This window comes from Varroa jacobsoni, unplaced genomic scaffold, assembly GCF_002532875.2.
Source record: "Varroa jacobsoni isolate VJ856 unplaced genomic scaffold, vjacob_1.0 scaffold_396, whole genome shotgun sequence".
Lineage (NCBI taxonomy): Eukaryota > Metazoa > Arthropoda > Arachnida > Mesostigmata > Varroidae > Varroa > Varroa jacobsoni.
In genome coordinates, this window is record NW_019213298.1 from 89,494 (window position 1) to 105,020 (window position 15,527).

Genomic DNA, 15,527 nt, shown 5'->3' on the forward strand with positions numbered 1-15,527 from the left:
TGCGGATATTGTGTTCATGTTACTGGATATTGTCTTACGAATTTGCTGGCTTATAGATAGGCTTGTTTAAGTGATTAAAGATCTCAAGGCATAGCCCGCGCTAGTTAAATAAAACTTCGGCCAAATCGAAATAGGTAAAGCAAATTTATTGTTTATATAATACAGCATCGAGCAAGTATCTGGAGCCAGCATTTGTTTCGAAAAATCCCAACAGCTATTAATTTGCTTGCTTATTGAAAAAATGGCATTAGTAAGCACTTACTGCAGTTAACAAATGACGTCAATCCGGCACGATGGCAAAAACGGCGTAACTAAGTATTCGCATTTCCTGTTTAGCCTTATCGGGGATGAAAACATATTCAATTCATGCACTTTTGCCTATGCATTTCCCGTGGTTTTGCTAGACACATAATCGATTAAATTAAATGATTGTCTCTGAGGAGGCTCATACGTTGAGGTGACCTTCATAGCTGAATTAAGTAACTATGTGTATCACATATGTGATAAACCCATGTATATTTGAGGATTATTCAATCAGAACATGTTGATGATATAGTCTAAAATCAGTTTTTTACCGCCATTGTGTAGCAGGTGTTGCGAGATGAAATTTAAACTACTGTTTCGTTAAGCCACCGTGTTCATTCAGCTTACTACAAATATATAATAGAACATGCCATTATTGATAGTATTGATTTCCTTAACGTATTATAACGTATGGGCCGCATTCGTTATGCGCACCACGGCCCATTAGAAGTTTTACCTCTCATCATATACAATAGATGAGTAAACTAGATGATATTTTTACGCATTTATGCTATCTTAAGACAATACGAGGTAAAGCTTGACACTGGTCAACAAGAGTCTTGTGATTCGGCAGATCCTGTTGATTATCTCTTAAAGAAAATTCGCTTTCTCATAAGAGACTACTCTCATAGGCAGCCTAACCGTAAACTAGTGAGTAGCTTATTATTTAATGGTTGTTTTCCAGGAATCGAATGTCTATGCATTGCCTTGTACTAGACATATCGCACATCCCTCTAATTTTCCGACTAAGTTCCTACTTTCAACGCTCAGCAGCGGCCATTTGTATGTCCAAACTAACAGTAAACTTCGTTTTACAGTGAGTTTAGTATCAATTTGTATTAGTAGTAATTTTGCAGTAGTTCAATTTTAAATAAAATAAATACGCTCTGAGTCGATTTCGTACTTCGAATTCAACGCATAACAGCGTACAAATTAAGTGAATAAACACTAAGCATTGTTAGAATATCTTAATATTACGCGCTGCACTTCGCGTGTTGACCTACAACCTTAGACGTGCGACAGCTCAACTGACGAACCCCGCCGTTTAAGCCTGATTAATCACACAAACTTGTGCCTTTCATTTTCGACGTATATTACTTTTTAGCATCTACTGAGCCTGGCAAGGTCTGCCAATCTTTTGATTATCTATTAGTAATCATACAGTCTTGTACGTTTCTCGCTGCAAACGCACTCAACATTCGGCTATGGGAGATACTGGGGGGTAAGCCTAAATGTTTTAAGTTTTACGTCTGATACCGTCGTTAAACATTTCATCGAACGAGGGGTAAGCCTATCGGTGCACAGTTAACCTATTTCCGTTATGCATTTGTGGACTTTTGATCGATCAATCTGATCGGTTGAGCGTTGCTTTCGTATTAAGCAAATTAGAATTTTAGTAGCATGACTGTCCCAAGATTAGCTGGAACATTAAAGCGAAATGATTGCACAAAAATCGGTATAATATTTCCAATTTTTTCGTGTTGTTACTATCGTAATAGAAAAATTTGTTATTGTTATTTCTTCATCATCCAGCTACGGCGGTCCTATCAGTCAACCAGAAGGTTCAACACTTGAAGTCAATAAAGCTGAGTTGCAAGAGGCACTTACGCTGCTCAAAGACATGCAAACAAGGACAAAACAGCTGTATAGGATAGCCTTTACAATAATTGGTATTGTGATAATTGTGTTTTCAATCATTACGTATGTGGCACTCGAGCAGGCACACGCTCGATTAGACCAAATCGACAAACTTGTCCACAAAGTTGAATCATTTATGTATTCCATAGACCCCGTTATCAGGCCTTCAGTACGAAGAAACATGTCGCTCAGGGCGGTTATTGAAGAAGTTCTTTTTGGAAGCGGTACGAAGTTGACTGAAATGGTCAATAGTCTAATATCCGATGGCAAGATAACATTAAACGGAGTTGATTTTCCCATTGATTTGAGTTCTCTTCTTCATCCGATACATTTGCCGGAAACTGACAAGGAAAAACGGAGAAGTTACCTCGTTCGGTACGTCAGAGGAGTGCCAATGTACCTTGGGATTGGTGCCTTTGGCTCAATAGGAAATAGCAGTCTTATTGTGCGCCTTGGCTGTCAACGCATCGCGAGAGAAGCGACCATTCCTAGAGATATTGTGTTAACGACCCAATGGCCTGAGAAGGCAAAAATCAGTTTAGCTATTTTGGGGATCGATACTATCCCCCTGCGTGTACTTTTTCCGGTGTTGATGCGGACTAAGCATATTGATGACTGTGCGCCGGGCGTTCCCCCGACGGAGGAACCGGGCCCTGAATGGATACAAAGCATATCACTGCTAGAGCATGCAATTTATATGGGGTTAAAGATTCGGTACAGAATTGAAATCTTGCCATAGTAAATTTACAGAAAACTACATTTTGATGCGTTTCTGTTAGTTTTGGTTTCTAGTATCTATAAAAAAAAAGTAGACACTTGCTGAGTCTTGCCTCGTTGTGCTTTGTATCGTTACTTAAGTATTTTCGTCTGTTATGCGTATCGGATAAAATTATGTGGATTTGTGTATTACATTTTGATTACACAGATAATAGCGGACGTTGAAAGGATAGAATACCCTATTCGAATAAACGAATTAGTTCGATAGGACCATAGTTTAGGTACAATAAAATAGATTCGCGTACTTTTAAATTCACTGGTAATATTTGAGATTTTCCACACTTCTACATTAATTAGCTTAGACTATCAGCTAGATATAGTATTTATTTCAGCGAAAATTTCAAAGATAACTTTAGACTAGACATTACAGTAATATGTAAAACAGCATGTGCGTTTTTTATCATGCAACAACAATTACTAACTCTGTGGTTCATTAGCGTTGGCTGTAATACATTTCTAGCTGCTAATTTCGTCAAATAATCCTTCTTGATAATCGAATCCTTCTCGAATTGATCTCGATAATAACCTTATCGAGATCATCTCTGATTTTTCAAAAATCTATTGGGGTACAACGCAGACGACATAAGGTATCTCTTCTTATAACGTTGTCAAGAAAAATTGTTTTTATAGTATACCTTTTACCTTGTTAATATCGTCGTCATTTACAAGAAATAAATAGTCTATATTGCATTGTGCGTGCAAACTATCGATAGACGCAGATCTGTCTGTACATCTAGTGCCGGATTATACACGGTGATATACTACTCATTTGCATGGCACACAAGCGCATCATCGTGATATTCATAGTTTATCGCTGCTGTGGCGAACGTTAAGTGTTGAGAACGAATTGTGGCGAGATAATCTATAGCAGCGCCGGGAGGTGAACTCTCCGAATGTTTGATACCAGCAGTGTTTATCGGTCATAGTTGGATAACTAACATTTATTGGCAATTTTTGAAGACTAATTTAATGAATCTCAGTCGCATTTCGATGTTGATCTAGTGGAGGTCACAGTGTCGGCTCCATCATACTTCCAATTCCGGGACAAAGCTCAGCTGCAGTTGCTCACCGTGGATTCCAGTAAAAAGAGTTATCTGAATTTCGAACGCTCGATCTCTCACGATGACGATTCGACATCCGAGTTGAGTACGACGGACATTGGAAAACGACTTGGGAACGTGAACTACAAGCATGTAGAAATAAGATGCCTCTATGGATGCGCTCTCGCCGTCGTGGTTATTCTAATAATCACGCTATCAGTCATTGCTGTTATTAGCCTTAAAGAAACGTATGAACGCATTAGACACTTAAACGAGATTGGCACAAAAGCCACCCTATTTCTCCAAGCTACCGAGCCAATTTTAGGACCACTGTCAAAGAAAAATTTAACACTCGACAGCGTTATTGACAGATTTCTCTTTGAGAGCAGCAGGTTTCTAGAAGAGGCCATCAATGATTTGGTATCGAAAGCTGAGGTAACACTGAAAGGTGTTGATCTTTGGTTTGATATTACTCGTCTCCTTGGTAAATCTTGCAAATCCGCTTGTAGCAAACTGAATAACTCCTACGACGTACTTGTCAACGGTGTACCAATGCGAGCCCGCCTTACTGTAGCAGATCCTATTCGCAAGCCAGTTCTTATTTTGCATCTTACATGCTCTAATAACAAAGGTACGTTCGTCGAATGGCCCCTCAAGATGGACCTGGGTCTGAGTATCTTGAAATATCTTGACAACAAGCCGGCGGTTTATAAGATTGTGCCATCTACAAATTTCCTTAATTGCGATAGCCCAGATTCTCTTGGCCAGAAACACTACAGATGGGAAGTGTTGATGCAAACAGTAAGTGAAGCAATTTTAGATAACACTGTCCGGTACAGAGTCGAACTCTTGCATCCTCTATCTAAGTAGATGGATGAATTCCCCTTTGTAAATCGACGGTGGATGCTAGCGGGCAGTGGAATTGATCTGTTATAACGTTATAATAGTACATGTTATGAAAAAAACAATCTGAATGATTTTACAATGGCTGAACGCCACACTAATAAATAATAAACGACATATTAAAAGTCAATAAAAAACCTTTATAATTATTATAAAGGTCGTCATCGTTGTTAGTTCTTAAATCTCAGTAGAATATGCTCACGTCAAAAACTAATCTTTTTTTTTCTATAAATGCCATGCATCAACAGCGGAAAAATCCTATCGTCTTCAGAACTGCCTCGATAGAATATAAAGTGATTGAAACTAGATGTTACAGGATTTAACATAGGCGCAATTGTGAAATAAATCGAAAGGCACCAGCAAGTTTTGTTTAAGGTTTAAGTTTAACAGCCTCGTACACTGATACTATTAGGGTGGTCATTCAGTATTATTGGAGCATTATATCCTAGCTTATTAGTTTACAATTGTCACTTGGGTATCGTTGGGTACCGCATCAAAATACCCTCGAATAGCTGACTAGGTTAAAATTCTGTAAATGGCTCCTAAAAGCAAGTTTTTGCTATATCCATCGAATGAGCTCTGCGTGGTCTATCAGCTGCTGTAAGGATATCGTGTAGTGAGTTTAATTTCCAACCCGAAAGAAAACCTATGTTTTAGGTAAAAACGAGATACATTTTTGACACCTTGTGTATTATGTGCGTAATGTGCCGAAGCGGCCCAGAACATTGGTCTTATTAGTAGCTGCGCTGTCGTTAAAACCACAAGGAGTGGTTTGCTGGGTCTAGAAATAATATCCTAGAGAACCTAGAGAATACACCTTGCTTTGGCCGACTGAGTTTAGTAATGACGATCTAAGGTACTTTTACAGGAACGGCCGGCACACAACTCCTGTGCGTGAAATGATGTGCTGTAGTCAGTAGACTACCGTTAAAAAAGTTAGGTTGAGGTAGATACTTTCGAGCATGCATACCTCATGATTATTTGATCCAATAATGAACTACGGCGTAACGTTGCATCTTGCCCGGTATCAAGCATCAAGTAGTAATGATGACCGCTTTTACATAAAATTTTCACAGATGCTGACTAGTAGTGTATGAAGGTCAACATAGATCAGAGATCGGAATGTGTGGCTTCAGCAGAAAAGCTACGATATAAGTCCCACCAGATTTTCATCTAAAATCTGGTGGGACCAAATCGCTGCGTTTGGTAGCATTGCAGAGATCTGATTTACTAGAACCAGACAATGATTCGGCATGTTCATTTGACCGAGTCGCATCGGAATCAATCAGGCTATGCAATAGAAAAACCCGACAGTCCATGAAAATGTTAGGCCTCACACGGTAAATACAGTCACAGCTATTTTTCGGAAGTTCAAATGGAAGGTTTCGTGGTATCCTCTATATACTCCAGACCTGACGTTGGTAGATTTTATGTTTTCCGTTCATTGGATTAGGAGCCGCTTATTTGACAGTGAAATAGGTTTTAAAATCTGACTGAATGAGTTCTTCTACAGCAAAAAAACTTCCGGTGAAAAGAAATAAATTGGTTCACAGATGACAAAAGGTCGAGAACAATGACGGAAGATACTTATTTTCACCGAAATAAATGTGACGTTTTCGCTTAAGCATTAAAGCGCAGGAACCTCCTTTCCAACTGAATATTACGAAGTCAGACTGCTCTATATTTTTCATCGTGAAATACAGTACTTCCCTGTAGAAAAAAACATGTCTAAGACTAATGCCATCGTTGTTTACAAAAATGAAGGGTCTATTTTAGATCTATTCTCGCATATAATCATCATGGACTTACAGATTTTGAGATCTTTGGTAGTTTGTAGTTCATTGTGTTCCGCTAATTCGTAAACGGTTTATCGTTTAATGTCTGTGAGCTTTTGCATATTTTGAACGAGGAAGCGTAGACAGAGATAATAGGGGACACCGTTTTAAGAAAAATGCCCGAAGTGCTCAGTCGTGGCAATTGATCAAGTTACTATTGATTTTGTTACTAGTACTGCATGGGCTGGCCTCTGCGACCGTCTATCAATTGCATTCTTGTGAGAAGCGATTATTTAGAATTGCATTGGGTGTCTCTTCTAGTCGGACATCTTTGACAAGTTTCAAGTTCCATCTTGGCTATAGCTGCCCTTTAAGATCTGTTTATCACAGCGATTCGTCGTGGATTCCAGTGTAAGGGATTACCAGCATTTTGTGAACCATGGAGGCCCCACTACTCAATTTGAAAATTCCACAACCGACTTAAGTACAACTTATCTTGATCGAAAACTTAAGAAGTTAAAGTATAACAACATAAGGACAAGCTTTCTTTATGGATTATTTTTGGCCATTGTGGCTGTTTTAATAATAGCTATAGTAGCATTCGCCGTTGTTAGTCTTAACGACGCAAACAAGCGCATCAAGCATATGCTCGAAGTTACCGACAGGGTGTCTGTATTTATGAGAGACACAGAGCCGATTCTAGGGCCACTTGCGCAGCGAAACGCAACACTGGATACAATTATTAGAGAAGTTCTGTTCTCCACCAGGAAACAGCTAGGGTCGGTCATCAATGGCCTAATATCTGCCGGGGAGATAACATTAAACGGTGCTGACTTCCGATTTGATATTGGCCGGTTGCTGGGGAAATTCTGTAATGCTGATTGTAATAGGTTTAATCGCACACAGGATGCTTACATTAAAGGAGTACCGCTGCGAGCAACACTCACCATAGAAGATATAGGCCTTAGTCCAGCCCTTATTTTGCAATTCAGATGCTCCGCTACAATCGGCGCGTTCGTTGACTGGCCTCTTAAAAACAATATTGGTTTAAGTATATTAAAAACAGGCAACCACGCTGTGGCACATGTTATTGTAACACCTATGGACTTCATCAATTGCGAAAATCCAGGTTCTCCTGGTCAGAAGACATTCGAATGGCAGGTAATAAAGTCGACCGTGAATCACGCCATTAAAAACGATATTGTGCGTTACAGGGTCGAACTCCTACATCTTACTTCTGGATAATCAGAGGTACTCAGTTGTATCTTATGCGAGCTTACAGATTTCTATGTATATCGGCTCCCTGATTGTCTGTAACTAGTAAAATGATTGAGATACTTTGAATTCGCTTTTTGATTTTTTTGTTTTTCTTTTTACTTTTTTTTTTATTTAAAAAATTGTTTTTTTTTTAAATTCTGCCTGCTTCGCTATTTTAAGCCACGTTAGTAAAAAATAAAAGCAAAAAATCTAAAATCTTAGTGGCTTACAATATGTAGATATTACATACTGTACGTACGTATAGACATTGTCTGTATAATAGTATCGAAAATATAATTAAGCACGTTCTAATATAATTTTGTTCAAAGTCTAGCCTTCATCAACTCAGTCGTGCATTGTTTATTAGTTTCTGCTAAACATAATACTATTTTCCGGTATCCTATTCCACTTACTCAATAGAAAAAGCTGTCATACCGCTTTTGCTCGAATGGCCATAATTACGAAAGAACTGATGGTGTGATTTCATATAAGCATTCCTTTAAGGGTTAAAATTTTGCTCGTGCCCACTGAAGGTTCTGTACGTCGGTTTATTGTCGACATGATCTCTGAAGGTCACGAGTGCATCGTAAATTCACGCCTTTCTACGCCAGGAGCTTCGGTAACCCTAATCCTCCTCATTCTGAACAGCCCTATCAGGATTTTTACAAGACACAACTTTTTTTTTTTGACTTGGGTTTAAGGCTCAATACTGAAGCAAATTACCTATCGTAATTTGTAGCATCAGTGAGTAGATGCCGGCAATGGTTCTAGAGAAATCGTGAAGTTGCTGAACATTAACGCATGTATCTATGCACATTTATTTCACATTATTTGTCTAGACAATTTTTTTAATGAGCCTATTCTTCCGAACCAGCAGTACCCGAACAATGTTTATAATTTTACTATTGATGCTTGTAAAGTATACATCTTTGTACTTTACATAAATGTAGTACTGACCAAAGAGTAGCGTGCTTCTACGTGTCGAAACTATAACAGCTACTTACGATTGTGATTATAGAAATTGATAATTATGTAGGTGAATAAAACATTTAAGCTGCAACCAAGGCAGAATTGGGTGCCAACATTGACCCTACCACGCTGTGCCTCTACAGTCCTATTCCGCCAAACAGGTCATCGAAACTATGAACATAAATTTTTATTTTCTATTTTCCTATTAAGTCTATTTTCCAATAGTGAATATTGATGCTAGTAGTTTCATATTTTTAGAACTTATATTCGCGATTTTTTTTCTCTGTGACGGTCAATTTAGATTGAGTGAATGGCCTCACTTGTAAGGTCGGTCCGCAAAATGCACTATAAGATACGAAATCGTGCTACCCGAACATCGACGTATCCTATAGAATATGTGTAACCTGTTCGCTTTGTTTTTTTTATCTGGCTACGCAAAGACGGACTTATCAAAAATTCAAAGATGTCCACAGGAGATTGACGCGCTAGGATAGATCTCGTCAAGAAACGGTGGACCACAACAACACAATTATGTCGCTTCCTAGAAAGTTTTGACTAATTGTCAAGAAAGGCCTCGCACCGGAGGACGCCAGTGATGATATTTTCGTAAAATTTGCAACGATGTATTTTCTTGTGGGAGTACAGACGATGCTGCTGCATCTGCTACTTCGATAATACGACGTCTTTATAATTATTTACGCCGAACACAGAAATGAAACTATTGATTAAAGGAAAGGAAGTAACCGAATTCGGTGGTAAATCGTCAAAATATATACGACTATCACATGATGCGCCCTATAATGGACAAACTTCGTAAAATAAGACACTGTGACGATAGCATTGGGTTTTGTACCGCTACCGTCGGCAGTTCGCGCACGCAGTTCTTGCCAACATCGTCGCCTTATTTATGTATTTTATGGTGTCGCTTCTATCAACAATAGCCGTGCGTCAGCTAATTTGCTATATATCCGTTTCAAGCTTGTTGCTTGTATTTTTCGACCGGCTTTGTTTACACTCGTCCAAGTGTCAGAAGTTAGATAAGCCGTCATCTAGACTGAACTGTGAATCTGGTTAACAATGCCTCGCGAAGGCTTTCACGAAGAATTCGTGTAGCGGAGACAACCTATTCATTATACCTAATATATACGGTTGTGTAACTGTATGTGACGATTAGCCAGAGTGTAATTCTCAATATATAACGGCAGCTTGCGGGATCGATGGCTGCAGTCTAACTTGGAGAATGTCGTTTACCTTGATATGTTTGAATTGTGATGATCGAGAGGGTTACGACAATTCGGATTCGTCCCAGTATCCCACTAGAGCTAGCAAGGTCATAATTCACCGCAGATCCCGAAGACAGGCCTAGCCCTAGCTTAAGAAGAGAGTCCAAAGCTCAGTATGTTCTCTAAACCAAAAGACCCTGAGAGTTCTTCACCAGCCCGCAGGCTAACTGGAATAATACAGGAGTTGAGCCCAAGTAGTCAAGATCTACGTATTACAGAACTCGAAACTCGACTAGCTGACACGAAACGCCTCTACGGAGTCACTATGGCATGCACTATAATCGTGGTAGTTATCCTTGTGATCTTTACCATTATAATATTCACACGAACGCAGAATATGTCCAAAAAAACCGTAGAATTAATGGAAAAAGCGCAGCCTTTTCTGGGACTCATGGAAGACGATACTAACACTTTCAAGAAACTATTGACAAAATTTTTCTCTGTACCAGAAGTAAAAAACGTTTTTGTAAATACTGTTCTCGAGGAAATTGATGCGGAGGATATTGTGACAATGGTTCTTCGAAATGTTAAGCAGAGGCAAATTCTACTTGAGTTTTTTTTAAAGAGTCTATCCTTAGATAGTATTCTTAAGGATGCCCTGGTTAATATCGGTACGAATTTCGACCAGTTAGTTAACGGAGTGATACTGAATGGCTCCGTCACACTTCAAGGAGCTGACTTCATATTTCCATATAGCAAGACTCGCAACGCTAGCACTTCGTATCAAGAAACGACTCCCGGACAAAGATACCGAAAAAACAGCTTGAACAAATCCATTGTTGTGTATCAAAACTCCTTGACTGGATTCGTCAAAGGTGTGCTAATGGAGGTCAATGTTACGGTGTCCGACGTCGGTTTTGACGCAGGATTAAGGATAACACTTCGATGTTTGGTTTTAGATTACCCCATACAAATATTTCCTCTTGCTGGGAATATTGGCATTACTGTTTTAACAAAAGGTCATCAAGTTTTAGTGGTTAAGGTCCGTAACCTTAGTGACATTATCAGTTGCCAAGATCCAAGAAAAGAGGGCTCGTACATGATTCCATTACCACTATCATTCTTAAGCAAAGCAGTCCATAATGGCGCAATCCGCATACGAGTTGAACGCTTGCCATAAGACAGCATTTGATATTACCTCGAAAAGCAGACGATTTAAATTGGTCTGTAATTGATGCCGTCCGCGAGAACTAGAGAACTTATCGCAAAGGTTAAACAATATTAATTTTGTTATTTGTGAATAAAATAATATTTAATTGCACTATAAATATAATAAACTAAACCAAAGTAGACTGAAATTTGCAGGAATTATTTCAACCGAGAGCTGCACTGTTTAGGAACTACCAAAAATGTCTGTCATTATTAATTTTCACTTGTTAAGTCAATTTTTAAAGTTTGTTTTTCTATTTACATTTTGCCTTACTCTTGCATTGTTTTTGATATATTTGAGCTGCTATACTAAAATCAGCTTTTGTGATTTTCCTTCAAATTTATTTGCCTCTTAAGTTAGATTGGGGGTCCCTTTACTTTTAACTGTTTTTACTATACATTTGTTTTTATTTTGTGAAACGATAAAGCCACTGGAGAAATGGTACACAGCTTAAAATAATCTTTCTTTATTCGGACAAAACAGTAACAATAAGCATGTAAACTAATAAACAATCTTACCGGTGAAATATAACACATGGCTATAAACCATTAACATTTAGAGGCAGAGATTTATGAAGCTTACAGCTAATTAAATGCTACATGAATTTTCTCTCGGTCAGTGCTTTCTTCTTCCACAACATGTGTAGCAAACTTTTGCAGAAATTTATACCAAGCGGATTACACCCACACCAATCAACAAAAAAACATCTGTTTTTAAAAAAAGTAAATATAAATACTGCTGAATTTTTCGGAATAAACCAGCGCACGCTGTGCAACTGCGTAAAATTCAAGTAGTCAATGTCAAAAGTTTGTCCACAATCGCCTTGAAAGTTCCCGACGTTTTACAACGAGTTACCCTTAACCACATAGTGGAAAGAAAGGTAAAAAGAAGAAAAAAAGAAAGGACAAAACCTGTGCGAATTATTACGCTGCAGCTTGTCCCCTCGCGTAGATAAAAAGAAAAAGCCAAGATCCATATTAACGCAGCTTCCGATCAAAAATGTAGGATGCAGATCTTCGTAGATATTCTACATATGAGTCTACGCATAATGTACGCATGCCTAGTTTAATCACTGTCTTATATTCTATATATAGTCTAAAGCATGATCGGGGGCAACGGATGTTTTAAATATACGTTACTATTTGGATTAGTATTACTATTCTTGATTTTGACTGTTTTCAAGCTCAGGGGCACAAAAACTATCCATACCCTACCGGAGATTGTACTGAAGAACTTCTTAATCGATCAATGTAGTGGTTTATAAGGCCTATATTTATAGCTTGTGGTTTGTTGATGAATGTGTAAAACATGTATATTTAAGAAATCTGCAGGTGCCCGAAAACCGTCCACGATGCCACTTAAATTGCCGGGCAACAATTTCCAGCGAGTGCTCATTTTCCCGTTTCGACCTTGACGGGACGACATTTTATCAATGATTTCTGTAAATGCTCAGAGAATCCCCCTGTAGATATCTCTGTGGGTAACACTAGAAAAGATTTGTGCCACATTTGTATGCAATAATATGCCAATTTATTAAGGAACTCGAATCTGCTAAACTCTTTGTTGTGATTGAGATAGTGTTTACTATTTCTTTCTATAATTATGCTGACAGTTCGAATATCAAGGAGAATGAACGAAAATAACATAATTACTGCAGCATGTCTAGCATTTCTCCACGTATCTGGCGCAACTTTCGTCATCACAACAAACTTCGTCAGCAACCACCTCGTTTTTTCCCGAAGGTTGAGACCATACTGGAACTCGACAGCAGGACGATTCCCTCCGGTTGGTATAGATCACGTATTTAGTTCCTCTAACTATTTGAGAGGTAACTCCGTAAACGTCTTCCGGTGCCAGGTTTGCGGTTTTCACTGCCTTTTGCACACGCCCGTCCGAGCAATTCGCTGTTGAGAATTTGCCAACCAGATGATTCTCTTTGTGTACATCCAGTCCGTACGTGCTATTACAACGCGGAGCTCCATCTGCATAGCTTTCAAGTGAGAATGCCTTGTCTGCTGGTGACAGGCATATCCCAAAAATACTAATGACGACTATAATTAGGAACGACATGGTGGCAAAGTTGAAACAAACCGAAATAATTTTTACCGGCCGATCGCTTCGACTGATTGTGAGCTGTTGCTGGTATCCCGAAATTTAGCAAAACATTGACTTCACTGCGTTTTATGATTGCCAGTAAATGGTCGGATGAACCTGCAATGTCGTTGAGCGAGAGGTTCTTCAAGCTAGTCCAGTGAAGTTACGTAATAAGGAAGAAAAAAGGGCCCTAGACTACGCAGATAGCGAAAGAATAACAGGGAACGTTAACTCTCACCGAAATTAGATATCCGTCATCTAGAACATCGTGTATAGGACGACCAATTGAATAACAGATTCCGTGGGCACTAATAGCACAAAATGGATAGAAACTTACAGTAGTAGAAACGTGTAACTGGAACAAAGGCCGTCGTAATCTACCGTTCGCCAAGTTATGAATGGGACGCCGGGAAACTAGCCATTATATGAGCAACTTCTTCCTTTATAAAGTGATTTTTCCTTTATGCTTAATGGCACATCAGCGAAAATAGCTCTTACCTAATCTAATGTTGTAAACCTATCACTAAATGACATATTGGAGGGCTTGCGATGTACTATGGTGAAGATAAGGACACGTAGTTACACAACGCAAAGATACCGACGCAGTAACCGATTATCAGCCCGAAGAAATCCGAAAGCAATCCACGTCGTACCCTTAAGCAGCTCCGCTAACTATCAAGAAATGTGCCACCTAGAAACAGTTTTATGATCCATGAACGTAACAATTAGGTAACGTATGAGACATTATAAGCTGTAATGATTGAAAATTCTGATTATCAATTATAGGTGCTTGGCACAGTACGCTTCATCTTCAAACATTATAAAACGAAGTGGCTACGTAGAAAATTCGTTCGTTGCAGATAAAATAGTTAACCCATACTGAACCCGCTTCTAGCCACTGATAGAAGAAAAACGCGCTTAATTTGTATTTGCTAATGAGGGCACGTTATAGACCTCATATATCCAACAACTAACTTCTACACGTAAGTCTGACGCCATTCGTTCACCACATCAATGTTACCCTTCTTGTGCCAATTACACGCACCGTTTGCCTGTCGCTCGCAGAGTGAGCGCAGGATGCCGCCGATAGGGGTCGAGATAATACAGCCTGACGTTTTCCAGATAGTTATTCTCGTATATTTTTCCTAGACTCCGCTAAAAAAGTAGTCTACTCATAAACCTGTACGCAGAATCATATGCCGAACGGTTGTTTCGAGAGGGTTTTTTTTTCTACACGGCATATCAATTTAAACTTGTTTATCAGCTTCGTACCTGTACATTTGTAGGAACTAAGCATGCTTTGTATTCAGCCCGGGCAACTAGGTTTGGGATCAAATATGTAGTTTTATTTGAGGACACGTTGTGTAGCAAAGTGTTGAAATGTGTAACGCTATTGGGCTACTCCATTTAAAGAATGTCCACTCGAATAAGTCCATCGTATTTGTATTAAGGCCTTTTCGCCGGAACAGCGTTCAGTGTGTATCTATTGCACAGCTGGAAAATTAAGAACGCTGAAGTAAATGTACTAATGAGAAAATTCTACAATGAACTCTAATCACTAAGGGCGGTGGCCATCAAGGGTTCTGAATTTAGGAGCACGATTGCACTACGATCTATGATGCTCGCTTTTCAAAGAGTTTGGTAGGTAAAAGTATTGATAAGAGAGATTTCAACTTTTCTAATAATAATTTATGTGGAGCACATATTTACTGCGTTGTAACTATGCTTCCGTAGGGGTACAGTCATTATGATCATGTTGTGCAGCGCAATGCAAAACTTCAACTTGGAGGTGGCTTGTTAAACGAAGTTAGAATTTTTTACGATTTGTCCTTTTTGATCGGAACATTACAAGTAGTGTTCGTTTAAAGCGAGAGAAAGTTATAAATCCTAAGGAATCCTGTAGGGCTAATCGCTATCAGGAGATGCGCCTATTAGAAACCCATAACACGTACGAATAGCCCAGGACACAAATATGTATCGAAACATACTGGAATATAAATTAAAACATAATATAAGAAGCAGCCATCTCACACGTAAGCTAAATAGTAGATTTTCTAGTAAAATCCTATAAATCAAACCAAGTTCTCCACTGATACACTGGCTAATATCTATAGTCAGAATAGAAGAAAACTTGTACCACCCTAAATCCTGATTTATTTGGCTATTCTAGTACTAAGAGTTCTAAGGGCGCCTCTACCAACAGCACGAAGGTACATCTATTCGTGCGAAGCATCAAGTCGACGGAAATAATCATATGCAGTCCGTTTTAGTGAAATAATAATGGGAAACGATGATACGATTATTATATGTACCTATGTTGATTCAATACTAAGGTAAA